At 44.3% G+C, this 24,744-nt stretch overlaps 1 protein-coding gene and 1 long non-coding RNA gene across 2 annotated transcripts in view; both read right to left on the reverse strand.

Annotated features, from left to right (window-relative positions):
- The window catches only part of LOC146190186 (uncharacterized), a 37,969-nt gene extending 17,597 nt beyond the window's left edge, over positions 1-20,372 (reverse strand). The window contains exon 1 of the mRNA XM_084604919.1: positions 20,198-20,372. The gene's annotated coding sequence lies outside the window, so the exon portion shown is untranslated. The remainder of the gene's footprint in view (positions 1-20,197) is intronic.
- LOC146190188 (uncharacterized) lies at positions 17,601-19,648 on the reverse strand. Its single transcript, XR_014707713.1, has 3 exons — positions 19,324-19,648; positions 19,147-19,211; positions 17,601-18,280 (listed from the first exon to the last, which is right to left on the reverse strand). It is a non-coding gene; the product is annotated as an uncharacterized LOC146190188 (long non-coding RNA).
- Positions 20,373-24,744: the final 4,372 nt, after the last annotated feature.

The raw sequence follows: 24,744 nt of genomic DNA on the forward strand, positions 1-24,744 counted from the left end.
TTTCATGTAACGCGCCGCAACTCAAATAATTTAGCGGAGGGGGCGATGATGATGATAATGGCGCACGCACCATCGTATCTGAAATTGTTGCAAATGAAACTATACAGTTTCAGTTAAACAAAGGAGGTGGTGACGCATAAACTACAAGTGCGAATTTTAATTATCTAAAGGTTTCCTTTTACAGAATTAATTTTTGTTGGTATTGGACGTTTTCGCCACCTGCAGCGCTGTCACTCAACCGTTGCAACGGCGCGCCATTTGAACCGGCTGGTTGTACGGTGCTCGCACAAGTCTCTGCAGTTCTCTCTTCTCAGTTCAGCTCTCTCTGCAAGCCTCCCAGAGGCTGTAGGACTCATTTATCTCGCCACAAGTAACTTTTAAACCACAGTTCAGCAATGCGACACTAGAGCCATTCAATGAAGGACTACACTTATTCCTAGTCTGGCATTTATTTCCTTTGCGCATTTTCACTCTGTCCATTCATAACAAAAAACTCGGAAGAAAAATCAAGTGGCTAAGTGCCTTCCCACAGTGCAGTTACATATCTATAGTTATTTCATAAATTGGCAACAGAGTTTTGATTCATCATCACTGCCTGCATTAGGTATGCTGAAGGGAATTAATGGTCTACAATCATCGCTGCTTCATGCGTTAGCTGCAGCCGCCAACCTTGGCTCATTTGCCGACATTATCTCTTCATCCCAGTGTCTGGTATCCCTTGCTTGTTTCACTCCCTCGAAACCTAATCGATTAGCTGAAAAGCCCTATTTCCTGGATTACATGTCCCACTCTAATGCTTCTTTTCAGTTTTCTGCATCTTCATACTCAAAGATGTGCACCATGTGCTGCAATCTCAACTGCAGGTACTCTACTGCAAGATGCCCAGCACTCTGTGTCATATGGTATGGTGTTGCGGCAGCATAGAAGTACCACCCACACAAACCATCAGATGAGAACCTGCTTATGCCCTCACCTTTTTGGATCAAGGACGCCACCTGCCCAGGGCAAATAGGGCCTGCTCATTTCAATAATAGCTGATTACTACTTCCTTGTTATGATTACCTTGATACTGTACTTTAATCCACATCTGTGTTTGTGAAGGTTTTCCAAATTATTTTACTTTCTATAACCTGCTGCACTGTCCTTTGCTTAGGTATTTTAAACTAATGCTTTAATGTCCACTTTTCAGCCTTTCAAATGATCACATGATAGCAAGCTGCCTTTTATTACATTATATGTACAGCACCTTCCAAATTTACATTCACCTCTTTTTGCTCTTGGGGAAATGTTTCTCATGGTTCAGATTCAGAGTGACTACCTGGCTTAAAAACATTACTCCCTTCCTACGTCCGAAACCTTCCTACCTATGTGCAGCAGTGACTTTGTGGCTATGCATTCAACTGCTAATCCTAAGGTTTTAAGATTAAATACATGGCTACATTTTGGCAGAGGCAAGATGTAAAGACACCTGTGAACTATACAATGTCAGTGCATATAAAAAGCACACCAAGCAGTCAAAATTAATTAGCTCTTTCCCATGCTTGCCGTCTTTCATAGACCGCATTAGGTTTTGGCATTCCCGATCCCTGTGTGCCATGTCAATACCTTTCCTTGTTGTAAAGTTGCTCTCATCACAAAGGTTTAAAAAATAAACGTTCATCTTGTAGTTTCTTTAGGTCCTTGAGCATGTGCTGTTATTGAGGCAGTGGGCAATATTTGGCTGGGGCCTTAGACATGCAATAGCCCAAACCAGATTCGAAATCGAGGAAACAGTTTAGCTGAAACAAATGTCGATTTCAGTCTCATCGACATCAACTGCAATGCCCGTTCTCTTTTTCTACAGGAATATAATGTAGACATGATGCAATGCTGTTCTCCCAAATGTTTTCCGATTGTCATGGCTACTACAGTTCAAAATAATGAGACCAAAGAGCACGACACACAAGGAATGCTTATTTGCAATGGAAGCATTTTATTGCAAGCTATGAAGTAAATACATTTGTCTTGAAGAACAAGCAAAAGATTGCAAGAAACCATCAAAACAAAATTTAAAACCCCATCTAGAAAAGCAAAAATCTAATGCCATGTTTTCATGGAAAGCAGCCATTTTTTAAAAAAGGCTGCTCTTTGAAGATACTCACAAAATTATTTCAGCATAAATGCTCATTTGCTACAATCCTCTTTTTTTCCAACTAGACACAAAGTCTACAAGACCTTGTGTATAAAATGCCACCAACCAGCACGCAGCTGCCATGCCATCAGCGAAACCATGCGCCCAACTGCTCATTGCACACCGGCCAAAACTCTGCACTGCCTTTGGGCAAGTGGAAAACAGCTGCAAAGCATCTTAAAACCCATCCACATTTTGTTTCTATTTTAAGGTGCTATCATTTCTCCTGCTTAAATCATTCCTTTCGTTTTCAGGTGCGATTCCATAAACTGAACTTGTTTATGAACCACCCTAGATTCGAAAATGTGTTCAAACCTGCTGTCTATGAGGCAGCGCCTTCAGAATGCGCGATGGCCAAAAATACTTTTGCAGCAGACTCGTTAATAACAGAGCTACAACCATCAAAACCGGTATGTTTCTCTCCTTCCCTTCCATCACCAAAGAGTCTCTCCCTCCTCCCTGGTTGACTAGCCTCCACAAAAGAATACGCGTAGGGCTGGTACATCTAGGCTCCCTAAATACGCGAAATGTGGAGCGCCATCTCTTAGTGCTTTGAGGAACTATGCCCGCCATGTTGGTTTGGTCAACAAAATGAAAACGCTGGCTGCCCTGTGCTGGGTAAAAACAGCTACGAGAACGCATCAAATGCAGTCATTATGGCCCCGACTTTTACAGGCATAATTTTTTTTTTGTTGCTGGTTGGTTTGTGGGTTTTAACGTCCAAAAACGACTCGGGTATGAAAGACGCCATAGTGAAGGTCCCCAACAATTCCGACCACCTGGAGTTCTTTCTTTAAGGTGCACTGACATTGCACAAACACGGGTGCCTTGCTTTTTGCCTTCCATCAAAAAGCTACCGCCGCAGCTTTTTTTTTTTCTTGCTTTCTGCTACCCAAGCACCACCAGTGACCTTCGGCTCATCCAGCTACAATGCCAATAAGGAGGAGGAGTGGGAGAGGCTGAGCTCAATGGGTGGCCGAAGCATAGGTGCGAGGCCTCTGGCCTTTCTTAGGAAACCAAGCCCGTGCATGTATGGATGTTCTGTGTTTTCTGTATTCATGGTTATGCATGGTGTACCATGGCTGGATTCGAGTGGCGACGGTGCGCTCTTTACGACCTGTGCATGGAGGGTGCTTCCTGTCTGCTACAGCTGCGAAATCGTGGCACTGTGTGGCATTGACGCGTCTACTCAGTGATGCCGTCATTTGGTGTGCAACAAGCTGGAAAAAAAAAAAAAGCGGAGGCTGGCCAAGCCTGCGGCTGCAAGCCTGCACTTTCACCCGGTTGTGATTCTTGCCAACGAGATGTCATGAACTTGAGCGTTCAGAGCGACCTGCAGTGATTTTTGCTGCTGTACTGAGAGTTATAGATGATAGGTATGCCGGCCGTGAGCCATCCTTACAGGCTCTGGCTGTGTATCAGCATCTTGCCGAAGAGCCAAAACCAGGGAAAAACTCGCATAAAATATAGCTAAATTATTGGAACAGAGTTCTCCATCACTCGGAAATTGATGAAGGAAACACCGCTAGTTTTTCAAACTTGCAGGCGTGGGCACGTCGTTCAGAGGAAATAAAGTTCAAATGCGTGGCAGAAAGCATACGCATGGGTCCGGACCGAAGGAAATACCAAAAGCACACTGCGGCCGAGAAGCTCAACTATTGTCATGAAGTTAGCTTCGTTACAAACTAGCCGCAGAGCTTAGCAACATAGGTGGCAGGCAAAGACAAGGGTCGGAAGGCTTTCCTACTATCCTTATATGAGGATGGTGATGAATGTCTCCTGTTATTTCGAGGTGATGTTGCGCACGCCTCAGAACAGGAAAAGCAGTTACAGTGAATGCACTGTTCAAAGTGCACAAAAAGTGCAATAAGAGCAGGTTACCTTTTTTTTTTAATTTGCACTAACAACTTAAAACAGGTCAACGACCAGCCTGACTTGCAGACACGTGAAGGCGCCCGAACTTTTGGTACATGTGCAGAAGCAGACAGAAATGTGCCCAAAAGCGAAAAGATGCCGTCACACTGGCATATCATTTGAAATAATGCATGTAGGCAAAACAGGTACTCCTCCTTGCTCGGCCACTAATTTTAACAGGCCTGGCAGAACAGGCCCGAGAGGCCAAAAATGTTCGTGATAAATTCTGTGCTTCTGTAGCCATGTCAATGCATTTTTGACAGTTCCCCTCATATCATGAAGGAAACAAAGTTACAGCAGGAAGAAAAAAATCAGCTTTTGTGCAGCATAAAGGGACTTCCCTTACAATAGTATGCTGCTACTTGCCTTACTGCAGACTGATAACCCAAATCACTGTTGTATTCAGATAGTAATTAGCACATGTTGCGCACTGTAAGAAATAAGACAAAGTAAGTATTACTACGATCAAAATAATACTTTTGCCTGAGCCTACACTGCACCGCTTTTGCGCACACAAAATTGAGACTGCATAATTTCTCTAATAGTTTCGCTCACTCCGTAAACTGAACACTTGAACGCTTGAAGGCGCGAACGCAGGTGCACACCGGGCGCCGCCACAGAAGCGAGTGGCCAGGGTTGGGTAAATCCTGCACTAACTTCATGGGGAAGAGAGCACTGCTTGCCTAGAAGAGCTGCCATTATATCTGCGGCGAATGCGCAGGCTGTATGAAAGTGCGCGCCGCTGCCACTTGAGTCCAGCCGTTGGTGTATGAATAGCACAGTGCACAGAACACGCTGAAGCATGCATAGACAAGGGCAAGAAACTAAAAGCCTTCTTTCTTGTGTGAGTGTATGCATGAGTGAAAACGAAATGCAAGACAAAAAAGTGCGTGACATCAGCAGACCAAGTGACACCCCTCGCCCATCAGTCAGAGAGAAACCAATGGATGCAGTATCTGTTGGTACCTCATCGACAAAGTTCGATGGCCAGCGCAAAGGATGAGGAGGTTTGGCTGTTTTAAAAGGACCATGAGAGCTTTGGCTTGCATTTTGTTGCTTTCCAGTGTGTGCATCGCTGCAGTATTTCGCAGAGAGCATGTCCAACGCCTTATCGGGCTTGGTTAAAATGTCAACCTGGTCAGTAGCCCTTGAATATGTTACCTCTCTTAAATGAACAATCTGAAATAAGCAAGGACATAAGTTGTGCTGGCCATATTGTGGACTGCTTTCAAGACAATGTGTGTAATGCCAAATAATCTGAGAAGTTGAATAAACCGTTTGGGGTGCCCTGTTTTGTTTTCTAAATATGCATTGTAATACCATTTAACACAGCTCGGCCACCCAACTTGTGCACACCAGCTAACACAAAGCTTTAGCTGCACTACACTAATCCCTCTGTCACACAAACACTTCCGATCCTCATTGAACTCAATCTGCATTCAGGCTTTCAAGAAGGATTGAAGCATCCGGTGCTACACGGGCGTTTTCAGTCAGCATTGAGAAATTTCCTACGTGGTCCGTCGTCTGCTGTCAGTCGCAATGAGCCTCAAAAGGAAATTTAAGATTGGGGTAATGATTGCACGATTTCAGTGTGCACAACAGCATTCCGCTTTTGGCGCCTCAGGTCATCTAACCTATCTTCCCAGCGGTCAAGTGCTACAGTGCAGTTTCTCTTCCGCTCTACAGTTTCCACGCTGACGCAGTCGAAGAGAACGCCACCTTAGCTTCCACTGGCAGTAGACTACGGTGTCAATATTATAAAATTAGCCGTTCTACGAATGTTCTATCATGCCTTTTAATACATTTATGTGTTATTATGTGCAGTTCTATTGCATTTATTTGTTTTCAAGTTTTAGAGCTCGTTGATGACGAGGGTGTCAATGACCGCTTTTGAGTGTGCTTGAAATCTCGAGAGCGATTGAGGAAGCAACCTTGAGTCAAGCAGGCTCGAGCTCAACTGCACTCGACAGTTGCCGTGTGACAACCTCGATCTACAATGAGTTGAATGTAGATCCAGTTCAATGAGGATCGAAACTGTTCGTATGAGAGAAGTTTAACTCGCATCTTGCAGGAACAAGCTATCTATATACACCTTTCCAATAAGTTACTCGGTGCCACCATATTGTTCGCTCCTCCTCTCTGGACTGCTGCAAACCGGCTCTGCTTCCACTGTGCTAGCACCAAATGCACAAAGCAGTCCAGCAGGTAATATGGTGACACCCCGTGACCACTTATTGGAAAGGTGCACACTACTATGACTATGCTACAGTATGCTAAGGAAGTGAACACACAAAAAAGCCAGGCAATCATGTTACTCTGGTAACGTATGTTTAAAGGGGTCGTGAAACGAAAATGTAGCAGCCCAGTTGCAATTTTCCTTGCTTCAGTAAACATTAGGTATGCCTATTCCAAAATACCTCGTCGAAATATTGCTTCTGCATTTAATAATACCATTCTGAAATCAAAGCATTTTTGCGTTCCTGAAGCGACCATGCGACCCTGTAGGCCGGAATTAGAAGTACTCGTCTACGTCATGTTTAGCCGTTTAGAAACGCAGATATAATCATTATTTCCCATACAATAAAAGGTTGCTGTTAAAGTTAGCAAATAAAAATATAGTATATCAATTATTCGCTCACGCAAACGCATTTCTTCAACAATACTGTCACGTGACGCGCGGTCGGCGGCGGCGGCGGCGGAGTAGGACGGGTGGTAAAGCTCACTTTACGGGTGGTGTCTGCTTCTCGCTGCGCTCTGGAACAGAGCGAGAGGTGACGCTCAAGTTCAGATTTTCGGTAACGACGACTATACCTCGCACCGCCGGGTACTCCAAATGACAATGGTTCCAATCTAATTTGTTGTTATTTTCTTTTTCTTTTTTTGTGAACATTCATGATGGAGCACAACGTCTTGAGCAGTCTCATACCACCGGTACAACTTGGTTGTGCGGCCGCTGCTGTAATTTTTTTTATCATTATTCTTGGCGTCATTAAAGATACGATCTAAATACGGTTTCAGGTCAAAGAAATCGACAAGTGTGTTCAATCCGAGTGGTGGGTGGAGTGTTTCAGGAGCGGGCGCCGCGCGGCGCGTACTCGTATATTAGTTGCTCGCCTCCGCGCTGCATCACTGAGAATTGCGTGTCGAGCTTCGCTTCCTTTATTTCGGCCGGATGACCTGAACTATGGCACTACACGGAAAGCCGGAAACCGAAAAAAAAAAAAAAAGGTTGCTACAATGTACTTGGGTGGCCCTTTCACCCTACGCCTTGTCGCAGCTTTGCTCCCCCACCTTCCCGACGCCTCTCTCGTAACCTTTCTCAAAAAAAAAAAAAAAAAAAAAGAGGAAGCATGCTTCCTACAGCGTCTACAGTGCTCAGACTTCGCCTATTTTTCCCGTCACCGTTAGGTTCTGGGTTTAGGCGTGTTGTGCGGGTTTGAGTGCTCGCTATGCCAACCGTGTACGTCGCGATCGATTGCAGCACGGCTTCTCCGAGTGGAAGTAACGTTCGCTTTCACAAGTTTTGGCGCACCGATTGGGTTCATGTGTTCGTACTACTTTCTACTGGAAGTCCTAAATGAACCTCGGCGTCTTTCGAAGCCTCGGCATGGACCGGAAACGAAGAAAGCTCACCTCAAACGATGCGTCGTACCGACGCAAAACCGCTGGCCCAGTGCATTGGCAAAAAAAAAGTGTAGGTCGCGTGATAAAGGCAGTAAACGTAGTTGCGATTTGTAGCCTTACAGATATGCTTATTTGAGAACTACTCGACTCGCAGAAGCCACCAGTTCTATTTGATTGTTTCCTGCCAGATTGCCCTCATAGCAGTAATATGCGCATTTTGGATTTTTTTTTATTTTGAACGATACCGTGAGGCCAGCACAACAGGTGCCCCTACCAGCATATCGTACCACCCAGAACAGGCCCCTTGGTTCCACTTCGATCACGTTCTTTCCACAGCACTCATCTAGTCCCATAGAACCTAATGAAGACTCCAAAGAGGAGGATCATGTTGAGCAGAGCTCAGAATCCTTCACATCATTTAAAAGACATTTCTAGGGTAAAAATTGTTCACCTCAAAAGCTCATACGCCCCATGTCCTTGCATTACGATGGTGTGATTACCAGATCAACCATCCAGGAGAAATGCATTCACGCAAGTGTTATTGATTGGAAAGGCGGATAGATTGGCTTAAAAGTTTAATATCTGACCTGCTACAGAAAGAGAAGAACAAAGAGGGTCGTGACTTGATTAAAATATATACAGGAATAGTAACTTGCACCACAGTCACGAGTCAAGTCCTGTGTCATGCAAGAAGCAGCAGAAAGCCTGCACTGCCTGTAGAGCTTTCTATTTCTGGCCAACCGGCCAATAAGTCCTCTGAGAGAGGCCTGTTGCCAAAACACTTCAAAGAAGTAACTCGAGTTATTGTTTTGCACGCATATACTGGGACACACCACTAGTACACGCTCCAGAGTCTCCGTAATGTCACATGTGGAACGTTCTGGGCAGTCCGCCTGTCCAATTAAGTATAAATATTTGTGTGTGAAACCACATTTAGATGCAGTCTATGGAGATCTACTTGTGGCCTTATATCTACTTGTGGCCTTGAGCACAAGTAGATATAAGGAACTCAGTGATGTGTAGTGCCAAAGGCTGGTAAGGGTGTGGTGTTGAAAAGTTCCAAAAATTTGTAATGCAGGCTTTGAAACTGTGATTTCACACCACTTCTAAAGTGGTTTCCCACAGATGTGGAAAGCCTCTTACCAAGGGGCCACAAGCTCAGCAGCGGTTTGTGGAGAATTATGCCCTTAAAAAAAAAGTTGAGTCATGTTCTGAGCGGCATCACAATTGTAGGCGACGCTTGCGGTGATACAGATCTGTGTATACATGGATAGAGTTGTAATATTCTCACCAGATGTATGTCAGATTAAGTTGCTTGAATCTACTAATTGATATCTTGGATTTCTCCAGTATCCCGAGAACATGCAAACGCACCAAAGGTTGAGTCATTACACACAGAGGTTGGGTGGGGTGGTATGGGAAGTCGTAGCGTAATAGCATTTGTAATTAATGGCAGCGGAGTGTACGTGAAAAACTGCTGTTCAGCTGCTCATCATCAGTGGGTGGCAATGGTGTTGTGCAAGTAGTCGTAAATACACACAAAGTGGCTCGTGTGACAATTATGTAGATATTGGGCAGGCACGTGACATTCTGAAGTAACAGTGCAAAACATGGATGGGAGCACAAGACGAGAAGACGACACAATGTCTCATCGTCTTCTCGTCTTGTGCTCCCGTCCACATTTTGCGCTGTTACCTCAGGATGGAAAACCAACAAGCCCAACCTGCTATTCTGGCTAACATGCCATTGTTTGAGGTGCATTGCGGCAGCCAAGGTTTATCCCAAGCACCTGCACTTCTATGTACATGTTAAAGAGTACTGGGAGTGGTGCTCATATGGGTGTGTACCATTTTCCTGGCTCGGGCAATCAGATTGCAAGCGGGCTAGCACACAAAGCCCAAAGCACATGTAGTAGAAGTTTGGACTGTCGAACCGTGAAGTCTTCAGTTCAATTCCTTCCCTTATATTTTTCAATTTGTATGAGTATCATACAGTCTGTGCTTGTATGGTTAAATTGCGAGGGTGTACATATCACCTGCGCTCCTGACCAACCTCACTCTGCATAAGTATTCACCAAGCAGTTTTCGTTCCATCAAAAGGCTTTCACAATATTCAGCGACACAAGCAGCTACTCAGACAGCATCAGTGTAGCATTCTTGGAGCTTCGCAAATCTGTGGTTACATTGTTTACTAGCAAAACATGCACGGTATGTAGATATGTGTACTAGGACGCATAAGATGCCGTGACAATGTGGACCGCCCTTACATCTACAGCTGCCCTTTAATCCTGTTACATTCTAGCCTGCAGTGAATTCAGCAGCAAGGTTTCACAATTAAATCATCCCAACTTTATATTTCTAGACTTGACCCTAGCACCGACAAAGTTCATTGTATTACCAGGATTTTGGTGGCATATTCAACCAGCAGGCCAATTAACTCAACGTCAAGCAGGTTCTAGTGCAGATGCTTTCATGCAAACTACGGGTATCATCAACGAAGGAGGCTTTACTATACATACCTTTTCAGCACGCTGTTTTATGACTGGTTAAAGTCTGGTACATTTCAAAGTATAAGGCACATATTATTGTATGCATGTCTACAGATTGCAGATTATGCTGGCTTGCTTCTGAATGAGACTGCAAAATGCTGAAAACAGTGGCCACCTTTCAAAGCAGCTTTTGCAGAAAACGGTTTGATTTTTCTATTCCCCATGAGCCACTATTTTTCGAGGCCGTGTAAAGGTGAACGCGGCAACTAGAAAATCTAGGTTTGTCAGTGCCACAAGGACCACCACTTTGTAGTACATTTGGGCATTATCTAATGTTACCAAATGAGTGTTAGAGACATGTTGCTTTCAAAATAATTTATTGGTTGGCCGCAGGTTCATCAGTGCATACAAAATTTTTAGGCTAGAAGGAAGTTGACCTAGAGCAAGACATCTTTTATTCACGCTTCTTTGCTGTCTTCCTCTCTCCTAAATATACAAATGTGTATATACAGCTTCACAATCATGATGTGTTGAGGTCAGTGCTAAATAAAAAAAAATGCATCCGACAAAGGTATAGTTAGAGATTGAGTACACAAAATTCATTCTAAGTGAGCCTATATATGTCTTGTAGATTCCAAGGGAAGGCAAGTAAAGCAGGGGGCAGCAGAAACTCAGGCAGGCAGATAAAAAGTTTGCGGGGATCAGATGGATGCAGCTGACAGAGGATCGGGTTATTTGGATAGATATGGGAGAGACATCTATACAAGCAGGTATATACACAACTGCACAATTATGATGCATTTGCGGTCAGTGCTAAAAAAAAATTCCACCCATCAAAGGTATAGGTGGGGAGTGAGTACACAAAATTCATTCTAAGTGAGCCTATATATGTCTTGTAGATTCCAGGGGAAGGCAAGCGTAGCAGGGGGCGGCAGAAATTCGGGCAGACAGATGAGATTAGGAAGTTTGCGAGAATCATGCACCTGGCACAGGATCGGGTTATTCGGATGGATATGGGAGAAGCATTTGCCCAGCAGTGGGTGCAGTCAGGCTAGTGATATCAACAAGACTAACAACTGAATGAGTTGGTACTGATTCATCTTAAAACCAGCCAGAAGACAAAACACATGAGAGGAGCACAAGACAAAGTCTGACTAACAACTGAAATGTTACTGAAGGAAAGAGGCAAAAGAAGATTCGCACAGAAATGCACGTGCCCGAAAAACCCCCAAAGCAGAAAGGGTCTAAAAAATCAAAATCCAAAAAAAGCAAATTCCTTATGGTCAAGAACCACTCGTTACAAAAGGGAAGCCACAGATCCAAGTCCAAAGGCACACTATACTGCAAAGGCTAAGGACGTGTATGTGGCTAAGAAATCGGTCAACAGCCTTTTGGGGCCTTTTTTACATGTGCATCTCTGTGCAAGTCTTCTTTTGCCTCTATCCTTTAGTAAAATTCCAGTGATTAGTCCAGCTGTCCTGCAATTCTCTCTTCTCATATTTTCCGGCTTGTTTCAGAATGAATAAGGTGATGACTCTACAAACCTTGCACAAACTGGAAACCAGTGTAACTGTCAGATGGAAACCTTTCCCTTATTTGGCTTGCATTACAAATAGGGAGGACTTTACTGTGATGTCTGCCGAGGCATCCCCAAAGCCAGTACGCAAGCTGGCTGTAGCAGATGTAGTGGTGCCTCCTGTTGACAAGAGAAAAAGCAATATTCACTTTTCAGCATAGCAAAATGAAAATATGATTTAGGTCTTTTACAAATTTGAAAGTTATTCCTGCATCTGTACAATTAATTCCCGTCTAACAGAAGCTGTACAGTGTAACTTTCACTGTCAATTTATTCTCCCTGGAAGTATGGCAAACTTTGAATTCTGCTGCAGGTGATTGAGAGAGAATGAGACCCACCCAATATTAGAACTCCAGTGCAATCACAATTTGCTACTGCAGCAAAATAATGCCTGAAGGCAATGCAGCTTTTGACTGACAAAACCTGGTAGTCGTCTTACATTCTCTATACTAGTGTTGTGGCCGATGTCAATGTCCACGCTGATATCATCCGCATAGCACGAAGATGTTAAGTATGCGACTTATGCATTAAGCAGCTCTGTGCATGGAGTCATTCTATTCGAAGGAGCCATAAACTACAAGTGCACTTCTGTCAACAGCTCTCAGTTGTTTTCCCACAACACGGCACGTGCCGAACTTTCTGCAAGTGCCGCAAAACAACTCTATAACTTCATTTGCTAACTGTAAAATTTCCAACACTTACTCAAACTGTGGAAGTTTCGGTGTACTGGCCTTTGAGAGAACGTCTTTCTTTTTTTTTTTTTTTGGTTGTTACATTTCAGCACACGTAAAATGTCAGTGTCAAAGCATTTTGGAGAGGTTTACTGTGTGCAGGTGTTGATGATGATACCAGTGAAGTCAATTTTTTTTAATTATATTTGCACACTATACAACGCTCACCTAATGCAAGTGGGTAAAAAAAAAACTAGCAAATAAAACTTTGAGTGCTGGTATGGTGATTGTTCTGGCAGCAAGTGGGGACAGGCTATAACAAGAGTTGTCGGGCTAGTTAGTGATCGTCTGCAGAAGCCAGTCCTGCTGTGTGTGTTTTTCTCTTCTGTGTCGTTTTTTAGTGCATTTTCCCACGGCTTCCGCAGGAGACAGGCTACTTCACTGCATGCAATTTCACTTAGCACAGAGTCCTCCGAAATGAGATTGCTTTTGTACTTATTTACTGCATTTCTTGTGGCATTCCTTATGTATTTATGTTTTGAAGTGCTGCACTTGCTGAAGGTCATACCTGGCTAATAAAACAAGCTAATGTGTCCGGACAGCGTCTCTCCCCCCCCCCCACCCCCGTTACTTCACATCAATTTGCATGCCCTTTCCATTTAGCAAGTTCACACTATCAGATGATGCGTGTTTTCTCATTTACTCGTGCATGGAATTAAGCAAACCAGTAATTTGCATGGTGAAACGTCATGCTCATGCGCTTCTACGAAAACAAGAAAAATATGAAGACCAGCGATGTATTCGCGCTAACGTGGCGCAATATCAACACTGTAGACAGTGTAGATGATCGCAGGTAAGTAACGTTAAAGGGGAAGCTTTATTTTATTAACACTGCCTTCCGCAATAGATTTCATTACAGCATTTCTTGCTCGAGAAAATGAAAAACAGGTGCCGCTTGTTCAAGTTATGTCGCCTTTCGCTCAAGGTTCTTACCTTGTGTTCTCGACTAGCAGTCCATTATCAAGAAGCATTTGGAGTAAATGCGGATGATCTGTAACACCCAGACGGCTGCTTCAACTACGTAGTCGCCGCCGGGATCTCGCCAGATGCTCTCAAGAGCAGTCGGCATCGGCACGCACCGCCCGCAGCTGCACCTGTTCGAAAGCTTCGGTTAGCGATTGCGCACTCTCGCAACGGTCAAACGTAGGCTAGGCTGCAAGACTCGGACATACATACCAATGCGTAGTTCCGAAACGGCTGGGATCGGGAGGCTGACGGTAGCGGCTTCTGCAAGCCGGAGTTGTGCCGCGGCTACCGCGGCCTCTCGACACAAGTGTTACTGTACCGGTCGCTCGCAGGGTCCATCTTTGCCGACCTGGCACCCGAAAAGTTGCGTCGGCGTAAGGCTCAAAGCCCACGATGTAACCATGTTTTAACAGTAGCGACTATATTCTAGTTCACTATAGCAGCACAGCGACGCTGGAACCCACGGAGGAACCTAGGCGTCGGCCATATTAAAAAACCCTGTGTGAGCGTAGAGTAGGGCACAATTATAACCTCTAAAATACACCGAGCTTGGTCAACTTTGGCTCAGCAGGCTCCGGCAACGGGAGCTTCTCATTGGCTTAGCGCTATGACGTATCTGTTGAGTTGAGGAGGACGCGCGCTAGGAAACCGAAATTCTGTTTTTGTCGCTATTAAATCAACGCGGGCGATGAAACGAATCGAGGTATATTATATGATGCAGGACAAGGATTCCATTTAACTAAGTCGTGCAAAATTTCCGGAAAACGTTTCACGACCCCTTTAATTGTGGCTGGCCTTGCATATGGCGGGCAGTAATGCATGTACCCCTGTCTTCGGACAAGACAGCAGGGTTGTAAGCATCTCCAGCAAACACTGTGCGGATGTTCGTTTTGTTATAAAAATTTAGGACACACTTGAGATCTGTCTTTAAGCGTATAGCATGGTAGTGTCAACAGCTCCCGTCTGCAGCTTCCCTTGTGGATCCTTGATCGCATACATGCACCTTGCTATTTTATAAATGAAGTGTTTAAAGAACTTTGCTGCAACCTACAAAAAAAAAAAAAAAATAATGCAGGAAGTGCTTAAGAGCTCTAAGATCGCTAAGGCGAACACAACCCGGCACCAGAATTAGAATATGTGACTAATAGGTACGGTGCAGGGAATGCAGCCTTCTAGTTACACACGTCAAATGACAGATCGAATACCACACGCCCATCCTCCGAGGTCCTGTGTATAAGCGCATAAGTGGCCCGAGTATGCATGGGGTTGTCATTACCCTCTTTGTCACCTCTCTGCAGCGGTTTGCACAGCCAGGATGCCTCCTTTCCTCCTCTCTGAAACGCGGCAACAGAGCACGCACCTGCGAGAGCTCTTCACACGCAAGTTCCAGTATGAAGGACGTTTTTCGATGACAATTTCTGATCACACCTTCTGTACATGACGCACATGAGCCAATTAAAATACAGCTATTTAAATGCCCTCTAAACACGTGAATATAAGCATAATACATAAGATAAATTCTCAGCACTGGGTAAAATATTCACAAAGTATTGTCAAACATGAATATAAAAACAAGAAATTGTAATAAAATCTTGAGGATATACAAAAGGCAGAAGAATGCTCATTTCTTAAACTACAGCTTGAAAATGAAGAAGTCTTTTTTTTTTTTGCCTCAACTCCTTCAGCACCATGTAATTTGTTTATTAAATAAAATATTTACACAATCTTGCTATTAGATAATACTAAAATGCAGGTATTTTGATCCTCAATTAAATAAATGCCCATGTTTTTGTTTTGGCTTTATACATAACATAAAAACCTTTTTCTCCGAAATTTGCAGAAAAAATCCAAAAAGTGAAAGAAAAGGGGGCATGAATATCAAATAATTCAGAATACTAAAAAATATGCTACACTGCCTCTTTTATTACTAGTAAAGATATGGTGCACCTATTGGCAGATTTTTTTTTCGTAGTGCTGTTCGGAAGCAGTGGTCATTCTTGATTTCCTGCAGCAGTTGTTGAGAGTCTCATGTACCTATTCTCCACATCACACTAACAAAATGCAGCGAAGCCCAACTGCCAAGGAAGTAATAATTTACGTTCTGAAGTTCATTTTGAAGGTGTGCTGTTCTCTCAGAAATATAGCTAAGTTGCTGAAAACACCCATTTTTAAGCTCGGCCTTCCTCTACTCATTTTACAGTTTATAGCATTGGCATTTCCAAACCTTTCAGGATTTATGACTGGATTATTTGGTGATATGTTTTCCACAAGGTGGGAGAGTTTGCCATCAAATTTGAAAATCTGCAATAGGAGCTCGGTGTTCAAACTCCACTCGATTTGCTTGAAGGAGTTCCACACTTGAAATTCTGGAGAAGCCATATCACGTAGTACCAAGCTTTCATTGCTGCTGAAACCCAGCGAATGGAAACAGAACAGTAGGAACACAAAATGAGCACGTGTAACTGACCAAGAGTGATTAGAGATTGAAACTAAGCTTTTCTTGGCCACTAGCTGAAGTTCGAGGCTGACATTTGACTGATTCATCATCTGAGCTGAACTGAGAGCTAGTAAAATTGTCTTCAAGAGACTTCGCTACTACTCTCATAAACAGAAAACTATAGTAGAAGCAGCAGAATCGTGTGAATGGCGCCAAAGACCTCTTTATTTCGAATAACTTTTTAAATGTCACACTGTGCCAGAAAGAACAAAAAATAAAATAAAAAATAAACAAGCTGCACACAAACAGAAACTATGGTTGTCACAATAGCCCCACTGCGGTAGTGCAGTGGTTAAGATGCTAGATTACTGTGCCGGAGTACCCATGTCCGAACCCGACCGCTGGCAGCTGCTTTCGATGCAAACGAAGTGGCACCCGTGTGCTATGTGATGTCAGCGCGCGTTAAAGATCCCTAGGTGGTCAAAATTACTCCACAGACCTCCACTACAGCACCCATTTCTGTCTTTCCACTTTGACTCCCTCCTCCCTTCCCTTACGACACAGTTCAGGTGCCCACAGAAACAAGTGACAGATTCTGTGCCTTTCCATCCCTGTGAACTAGTTACTATAATTACTTTTGTCATACTATCTGCCTAAATGGGGCTACATGTTCCAAACACGAAAATTTACGTCTGCCAGTGTGTGAGAACCATCATTCATATATGAACGATTGGCTTAAAGCGGTCCTGAAAGGTATAAGCCCCAATCCCTTAATTTGTGCCGGTATTATCTCACACATAATCGTCAGCATACAACCATAATCTACCACATTGTGCCTAAGACCACCCAACATGGGTATAAAGCTCTGTTTTAACCAAGCTGTATGAATGTGGAGTAGCACGTCTGATACTGGATCCAAGGGTCTCGGAGGGTTCTATTCCACCTCACCCTCTCACCTCAAAGGAGCTGCCTGAGTTAGCAGCTCCAGATAGCGTCGTCCTCTCTTTTCTCGATTCATTGTCTCTTTTGCGCTTTTCCACAATATGAGCTCCAGCCAGTTCGGCCATATCATGTGGCCTCATGACATCGCAGAACCAGACAACCAATCAGTGCATGGCCATGTCACCTGCCAAAGGCATGGTTGTGATTTTTCTCAAGGGTGACGCCTTTTACGCTACCGCAATAAAGCAACCATTCTACAATAAGTCACTCCTTGTGGAGCACTTTTCACTACTGCTGCTGCATTGTATGATATGGGCAGTTCAAATTATGTCCCTTCTGTAAAGAGCAGTTTGTTTGCACAGCCTCCTATCCGATGTGGATGTAGGCTACAATCCAGCACACAACAGCGGCAGGGCAGACACATTAAAAAACATGGCAGCCCTTACGAAAGCCAGCTGCTCTTTCAGCTGATAGAAAGTCCAAGATTTTCCCAATTCTATTATCTTGTAGGCAACGGACAATAACCCGATCAGTTTAAGTTTGCAAGTGCTTGACAGCCCCTTTCTTATAGATTATGGTACTGTTAGAATCCTTCCAAGATTTCAATACACTTGAGGTCGTGAGGCACTACACACACAAAGCAAGCAGTTTTTCTAGCACAATCTCCCTACCACTCTTCAAAGATCTGCAGTTGCCTATCCATACCAGCCGATTTACCCCTTTACATTGCTTCTAAGGCTTTTTTACTTCCTCCATGATCAGCATGACGTACAAACTGCTCACATTACTGCCCGTCATCCTGACTGCTTCAGGGCAATGTCATCAGCAAATTGCAGATTACTGAGGTATTCTCCATCTACTCTTATCCCTGAAGGCATATCACCTAGCACATAGTACAATAGATGCTGTCAAGAGAGTACAAGAAGTGGCCGATTCCATGCCAAGTTACCTAAGACAATGCCATGTTTTAGACACCATCACACACGGATAACATTTTCTCGGAGAACCACAGCTGTGTTACCTCCACACCGGATCAAGTTTTCTTCTATATGACAAACTCTCCAATAAATGTCAGGCCTGTTCAGGTATTAATATGTTACTTTAATTCGCAAGGCTAGAAGCTAGACTGGCAAAAAATTGCAGTCACACATTTGTGCTTCCCACCTCCCCCCATTGCAAATCATGTGTTCCAAACCACCCACAATGATTTTCAAATAATAGCATATCAGCAACGGTGACAATATTACACAACAAGGTTAAATACATTGCAAGCAAGGTGTTTTAAACTTAACTGGGAGCACGCTCTAAACCTGTGGAAGCAGTGAGAGTATCCATTTGGTCACACCAGTCACAGCTCACTCCACAACTGAGGTGGCGGTGTAATCGAACTGGCGGAGGGAACTCGTTCGTCGCCACCAAGAATTCGTTGCCTCTGCAGATGTAAATAAATGAGAGTAATACTGCAATTACATTTAGTTTGCATAAATTCAGCAAACTCACTCACAATAGAATTTGGTTCGAGTAAAACAAGTGAGAGTGCCTGCTGCAGAAGGAAAAAGGTAGCAACGAGACTGGCTGTCAATGCTAGCACAAATACAAATATTTAGCACACTTACAAAGCACTGAAATAGCAACAAAGAGACTAAGTTAAATCACTTGTGCAGTAAGTGCCCAATATGCTGCGGCTTGCATGGAACTGCAATGGAGAGTGCTTATAGCAGCAACTGCCAAGCTCTTTGACAGGATTACGAGGTACTCGCAATGGTGCCTCACTCTCCCACAAAACATGCCAGCTCAGGTTAATTATTGCTCTCTTTTCAAATAAGCTGTCAATGGCCTTGGCAGCATTGGAGCAGGCAAAAGATATATATATATTAGGGAACTCTGCAGTAGCAACATGCATCCAAAGTGTTAAATCTATATAAACAAGCTCAGTGAGTTCCACCAATGCAGTTATTTCGGCAGTAAAAGGACAGATATTGTCACAGGCATGAACCTATGCTGGCTGAGGAGTAATGAAGTCACTTTCATTGCTGCATACACCGAAATGTGTGAGTACTTGACAGTGGAAGGTCTGAGCAAATAAGCACATGAATTCGGTCATGTATATAACCATACTTTTGTAGCCATTTCATGCTGTGCAGTAGGCTTGTTGCACTTCGAGGCTCAGTCCGCACAGGGCCTACTTAAGTTTAAACTCTCTCAGCTGGCCAGCAACCCCCCTTTTAGCAGTCCGCAGATATTACTCATGTATTGCAGCACTACCACGTATGGTCTGTACAGATGAGTGCCACTTACCTTCCAACAGTTTTCCGAAAGAAGCCCGACATTTTCTATGGGCCGAGCCGCTCCATCGGTTGAAGCTGCGAGGAAGGCAATGAAACCCCGATTATAAACCAGCGCGTTCACGCTGGCGCACGCAAAAATGCCTTATACTGCCCAAACAAATATAAGCGAACTCAGAAATAGTTTTACGTTATCTTTTAGTCGCCTCATATGTCCCAATACTCCAGTGCATCCGGAAGACAACAGCAACCGGCGACCGATCGGTGCACAGCAGCAGGAATGGAAGTTGTTCCAAGCGCAATGAAACGAGATCGTGGACGCCATTAAGCAGTCTCGTCGTCTCCTCACGCCTTCGCCCGGAGACTGTCGCGCGATAGCGCGATTACGCCACGTCAATAATTGAGGATAACGCATGCTTGCGCTGCCGTGCAAAAACTCGTTAAAGAAGCTGCAAGGAGGGCGATGGCAGAAAGACGACAAATACTTTACTTAGAGTTCGCGGGCATGTATGTACGACTCACCGCAGTCAGTAGGACTGCACCGAAGGCTGCGCCCTTGAATTTAAGGCTATAATCCACGAACTGAATCCGCATTTCACCGAGTTTGCATCTACCGGGATGATGGCCCGCAAACTGCAGCAGACCGACGCATGAAAGACAACCTAAGGTGCCGAGGGCTCGCAAAGCGCAAATGCTCGTTGTCTGAAAAGCGCGCCAGCCTTCCTTGTTTGGGCCATACTTTGGGCGGCTCAGTGAACATCTGGGTTTGAGGCTTACTTCTAGAAAAAAACAAGCACTAAAAGCTATTTGACGTCACATCCGTCCAGAAGAGCAAGATATCCTCCTTTCCACTTTGGTCCTGGGCGCGCATGCGCAGTTCACGGAGCCGGCTCTCTGCAAGTTCAGGTGAGGTATAGGGAGTTTCACACCCCTGGCCAAATCTCCGAGGCCACATCGTTACTTTCGGTTTCGTTTTTTTGCATGCATCTCGTAGTATGATCAGAGGCATTGGCGTGAAGTAGTTAGGTAGTTACCAACAGTGCTTAAAAGAGCGGAAGCAGTACCTGTATGTTGCTCGCCATCAACACACGACATAGACGCAAAAAGTATTCGCATGGGCATATAAACCAGAATCCTTTAAATCGGGAGGTTGCGACGCATATGCCTCCTAGCCGTGATAATTGATACTATTTGTACTTAATCTTGCCTTACTTTTAATAACCAAGTAATCAATATTATGTTACTTCGACCTGTCTACGGTCTATTTTTAATTAGTAGTGGGTTCAGGGAGAAGCCGCCGGTGAAGCGGCTCGTGTCGACGATATCAGATGGCGCCTTCAAAGCATGGGCTGTTCAAAAAGTCGGCTGTCGGTCCAAAAAGTAAGGAAACGTTGTTGAAAGCTCTGGAAACAGTCATAACGAATAAGCAAATTCCGGACAGCTGGCGGCAGAGTAAAATGAATTTAATTTATAAAGGGAAATGAGAAAGGATGCACATAAAATCCTACAGGCACATAAAATCCTACAGGCCGATTACCATAACATCTGTTATGTAGCCATACAGGCGGCGGTGAAATTAAAGGTGCAAGCAGTGCAAGCATGGGTAGAAAGTAACAACATACTCGGAGAACTTCAGAACGGCTTTAGAAATGGTAGGCGCTTAGATGATAGCCTGTTCGTGCTTACCCAATGCATCGAAATATCTAGAGTGGAAAATAGACCTTTGTATTTGGCCTTCCTGGACATAAACGGCGTACGACAACGTAAGCAGGGAACTCCTGTGGAACATATTAAAAGAAGGTATCAGTTATGAGATAATAGAGTTCCTACAGGAAATATACCGGGATAACAAAGTAGAAATTACGTGGGAAGGGATAATATGTACGGAAGATGTCAAAGTATGCAAAGGATTGAGACAAGGCTGTCCTCTATCACCGCTGCTGTATATGTACTTCCGCCATGTTCATGCTTTATATTGCCGCATAGCTGATAAACCTGGAACGGAGGATGCAAGACAGTAACCTAGGTTTTAACCTGTCATATAGATTAGGTGGAAAGGCGGGAGAGCAGCGCCTCCCCGGTTTGCTGTATGCAGACGATATTGTGCTGCTAGCTGAGAGTCTGGAATAATTGCAATAGTTAAGTATTGCGGAGACGAAGGGGATCGCTCTAGGCTTCAGTTTTAGCGCAGTTAAGTCGGGTCTGATGATTTTCAACGGCTCAACTGATCAGGGTCTTAAAATACAAGGCCATGAAATACCTAGAGTAGCAGAATATAAATATCTGGGGGCACGAGGCCAAAGGGCGAATGAATGCCGGGGTAATGAAGCATAAGGCATTGTGGGGATACAATAGGTATGAGGTTTTGAGGGGTATTTGGAAAGGAATTATATGGTGCCCGGACTTACTTTCGGAAATGCGGTTTTGTGCCTAAAATCAGAGGTACAGTCGACATTCGAAATAAATCAGAGATCCGTTGGACGATTAACACTAGGTGCCCACGGCGAAACTACAAATGAGGCGGTACAGGGAGATATGGGCTGGGCATCTTTCGAAGTACGGGAAGCTCAGAGTAAAATATTATATGAGGAACGCCTGAGGAAACTGGACAGTAACAGATGGGCAGCTAAAGTATTTAAATACCTGTACTTAAAAAGCGTTGACTCACAATGGAGGAAAAGAACTAGGAAACTACTAGTAAGTATGCTAGTCACACGGACGGAGAAATAAAAAACTACTAGTAAGTATGCTAGTCACACGGACGGAGAAATAAAGAGCATTAAGCAACAGGTGAAAAACACAGAAGGTAAAAATTGGATAAATTCGACGGAAAAGAAACAGTGTGTGGAATTATACCGAAAGTGGAAAATGCAGATCAGGAAGGAAGATTTCTTTGATAACTCAAGAGGCAGTGCCCTACTTTTTGAAGATATATCAGGGTGCCTAATAGAACACGCAGCTACAAAAAGAAATTTAACAATGGAGATATGACGCATGTGCTGATGTGGTAACTCCAGTGAAACAATTGACCATATTATACTCGAATGTAATGGTACCCGCGGGTAAATATGCCGGCGGTGGAAACTAGCAAAAAACGACTGGAAGATTGGTGGCTTCCCGTGTCATAACAGTAGCAATGACAGGGGTAACAGAAAAGATGGCCGCTGACCAAGTACATGGGCAAATTTGCTTTAGTAAATGCTACAGTGGATGCACATTTCCATCCCTGCATGTCAACTGGCTGAAACATATTAAAAGCAGAGAAGTGAATGTTCAGTTCAGTTCAGTCGTGTCTCTTCGTGACCCTATGGACCATTAGTAATGTAGAAACAAAAAATTTAATAAATAGAATGATGGTTTAGTTAACCAATCTAAATCAATAAATGAGCATGATAGCTACTGCTACCACCCAGTTTCAAAGGGGACGCTCCTATATTCCATCCATCCTGTATGAAATGTGGCGCGTTTCGCCGTGGCTGCGCGCTCTGCATAGAATCTTCGTAGAAATAAACAGTTAAGGCTCTGTGTTTTAAAACACGCCTATAAATACGTGCAGCTGCACACATGGAATGCCGGCGTGTAGTAAAGCCAATAGCGCGGTGGTGCGAACGAGCAGCCCCGTAATGCTTCGCAACATTGATCGTGCTATTTTGCAGGCGGATCCTCTATATTGTTACGATGTAATAAGAAGGGGTGTTTATTTACAGTGCTGATGTAGCGGAACAAGATGAAGCCTACTAGCGCCCAGAAACCAACGCTTCTTCCTCTTCTTCTGCCACACCATCACAATCCTTCATCGTCGTCAGTAGCGTGACATTTGCCCCCTACTCAGACGAAGCCCTCTGGGCGTGTTCGTGAGTCGTGCGAGGCTGACACGGCTTCAGGCGGGCAACATGACATAGTTCGGTTTTCGCAGACCGGCGACCCGATGCTGTCAGGCGGGCTATTGTATAAGTTAAATCACTAATGCGTTTGACAACTACATATATGGGCCGTCATAGTGGGCCAAGAGTTTTTGATGTAGGCCACGGCGCCGAATTGGACGCCATAGCCAGACTAAATCACCTACAGAGTACGTGACTCGCCGGTGACTGGCATCGTATCGCACTTTAGAACGTTCTTGTGAAGCACCAGACCGCAATCGGGCGATTCTCCGAGCTTCTTCGGCGAGACAGAGGGTCTCAGCCAGGCAGGGGTCTTCACGGCTTGTGAAGGGCAGGATAGTATCCAGGGGGTAGCTAGCGTGGCAGTCTGGCATGGAGCAGGAAAAATGGACTGTACCCAGTCATCTCATGCGTGGCGGTATTAAACGCATACGTGATGAAGGGTAGTATGGTACGTGTCCCATATGGGACACGTACCATACTACCCTTCATTCGGATATTCGACTTCACTGAATTTGCCATACGCAAATTATAGGTTAGACATCGATTTTGGCCATCATTCGGAATATGGTAATTTCAGAGGGTTTCTGGGGCTGCATTTTGCGGGAGGTCCCGAAATTTGGATGATAACCACTGAATTCGCCATATTCAAATTAGGTTAGACACCAATTTTCGCCAGATTCGGCAAGGTCAAATTATAGGATTTAGAGAAATTTTTGATGTGCGGATATACAGTTTTGCAGACACGTTCTGTGGAAGAGTTCTATACACGCTTTCCTGTGACGTAAGCCTATTAATGCTTAATAAATATCCATCATTGCACGCGCTATCGTTGAAAAGCGAGACCTAGGTTCAGAAATTAAAGCGGGTATTGTATGTATGCGCATTATAGCACGTTGAGCGGAACCATGAAGTGAAAACAACAGTCATCTTACGACACGGGCCGCCACGAATTGTCATCACTGATCGGGGCCGACAATTCACTGCTGATGTTGAAGAGCTCATGCGTTTATGCGCCGTAACTTTCCGACACTCGACGCCATACCATCCCCAGACAAATGGCTTGACTGAGCGCGTCCGCTTATCAACATGCTAGCCATGTATGTGGACAGTTCTTATGCCCTGCGTCCACATACATGGCTAGCATGTTGATAAGCGGACGCGCTCAGTCAAGCCATTTGTCTGGGGATGGTATGGCGTCGAGTGTCGGAAAGTTACGGCGCATAAACGCATGAGCTCTTCAACATCAGCAGTGAATTGTCGGCCCCGATCAGTGATGACAATTCGTGGCGGCCCGTGTCGTAAGATGACTGTTGTTTTCACTTCATGGTTCCGCTCAACGTGCTATAATGCGCATACATACAATACCCGCTTTAATTTCTGAACCTAGGTCTCGCTTTTCAACGATAGCGCGTGCAATGATGGATATTTATTAAGCATTAATAGGCTTACGCCACAGGAAAGCGTGTAGAGAACTCTTCCACAGAACGTGTCTGCAAAACTGTATATCCGCACATCAAAAATTTCTCTAAATCCTTATAATTTGACTTGCCGAATCTGGCGAAAATTGGTGTCTAACCTAATTTGAATATGGCGAATTCAGTGGTTACATCCAAATTTCGGGACCTCCCGCAAAATGCAGCCCCAGAAACCCTCTGAAATTACCATATTCCGAATGTGGCCAAAATCGATGTCTAATCTATAATTTGCGTATGGCAAATTCAGTG

Source organism: Amblyomma maculatum, chromosome 5 (assembly GCF_055883805.1).
Source record: "Amblyomma maculatum isolate TAMU_Amacu chromosome 5, ASM5588380v1, whole genome shotgun sequence".
NCBI classification, from domain to species: domain Eukaryota; kingdom Metazoa; phylum Arthropoda; class Arachnida; order Ixodida; family Ixodidae; genus Amblyomma; species Amblyomma maculatum.